We start from the raw sequence: 1,910 nt of genomic DNA, 5'->3' as shown, positions 1-1,910 counted from the left end.
CGAACCTCCCTCCAGCGCCTTTGGGCGCCCCCTATTGAGTCGCGTTGGAACGTGTCCCCCCCCCCCCCCCGTTTCTTTCCTTTTGGAGGATTCGTGGCCGCCTAGCGCCCAAGACGAGATTTTTGGATTTAAAAAAAAAACGGCTGCAAATTAATTACGGGAAATTGTAATGCACGAGACAAAACGATTGTCTAGGAAGCTTAGGACAAACTGTGCGAAACAATTTAAGTCTTGCAGGAAACAAGAGACTCGCACCTGTCCAGCATCTACCACTCGAGGGGTTTCCTGGTAAAGAGAGTAGAGTAGAATAGAATAGAATAGAATAGAATAGAATAACAACTTTGTCACTTTGAATGTACACTACTCAGCATACATTAAAATTAAATTTTGTTGCATACAGCTCTCAGAGGGTCACCACCTCTGATATACACTATATAACAGTGATGGTGGAACTTTTTCTTACTGAGTGCGTGTGAGCCTACTCAATCTCCCATCCCATGTGCGTGCAAGACTGTACAGCACATCCGCATGTACCCCTGCCCAGGCTCTGGAAGCTTTCCTGAAGCCTGGGGAGGGTGAATATGTCCTCCCCCGGGCCCCGGGAAGGCAGAAATGTGTCATTTCCCAACTTCCAAGCCTGGGGAGGATGAAAAATGGCCCCATGGGCCCAACCAGAAGTTCAGGAGCTGATGGATGGCACGCCACCAAATATGGCTCTGTGCGCGGGCTATACATTTGCCATCACGGCTATATAACCATGACAGAGTGAATGAATAAATGAATGAATACAAAATTACACATATACCCACATATATGACACAGAGAAAAAACAGTTTAGTTCAGATGTATACATGTACATAGGGAAAAAAACAAATCTTGCAAGTTTGCCAGATAAATGACATACGGTAGAGTACAAAGCTGTTACAGAATTTGGCAGTCCTGCTAGAAATACTTTGAAACTTCCTCCCAGAGGGGAGCAACAGAAACAGACTGTAAAGTGGGTGTGTAGGGTCTCTAACAATGCTTTGAGCTCTAATCACATAGCGCTTATAAGCAGTATCCTGAATAACAATAAGCAAACTTCCTATAGTCTCAGCCATCCTTACCACCACTGTCTGTGTCACGATGTTAAAAAGTTTGCTAGACATGAACTGACTGAAACTGACACTAAAGAGTTAAACTGAGAAAGAGTTATTGCGCAGGTTATAAAAGTTATCTGAAAGTGATTTATTGCGCATGTCTTCACACATTCCAGAGAGAGAGACGAAGGAGAAAGAGAAAGCTACTGCTGAACTTTTGTCCGGCTGCCAAAGTTGGCAGACGGAACTTTTATTATCAAAATGTAACAATTAGTTAGCTTCTGTTTTATTTACTTTTATTATTTTCGTATTAAAGTTTGTTTATTAATTAGAATATGCTTCCCAAGACTATTTTCTTTCTTCCACATCTTAATGCAGGGGTGGCGAACACGCGGCTCGCGAGCCGCATGCGGCTCGCGGCCAAAATAAATGAGGCTCTTTGCCTCTTACCATTATTTAGTATACTGTGGCTCGGATCGCGCGCTAAACCCGGAAGTACAGTCGACGCTTGCCTGCGCTCCACCAGCTCTGAGCTGGTCGTCGCGTCGACCGTACTTCCGGGTTTATCTCAACAGCGCCCTCTGCTGTTGAGATAAACCAAAAAAATAATGCTTCAAAGTCTAGCACAGTTGCTGCAGGATTCCGGTGAGGTTCTAATGATTGCTCAAATTAATAATAATGGTTGCATATTGAAGCTCTGGGTTCAGGAGCAGCAGAGTTTTAAATAGGAGAAAACATTTAATTGAATTTCCATGGTTAGTATATTTCCCAAAATTCTACGAGTGTTTTTCTCACAGCCTGTAATTGTAATAGATATCAAAGATAATCCAA

This window comes from Natrix helvetica, assembly GCF_964273705.1.
Source record: "Natrix helvetica genome assembly, chromosome: 1".
In the NCBI taxonomy this organism is placed as follows: Eukaryota; Metazoa; Chordata; class Lepidosauria; order Squamata; family Natricidae; genus Natrix; species Natrix helvetica.
This window is presented reverse-complemented; position numbering follows the sequence as displayed.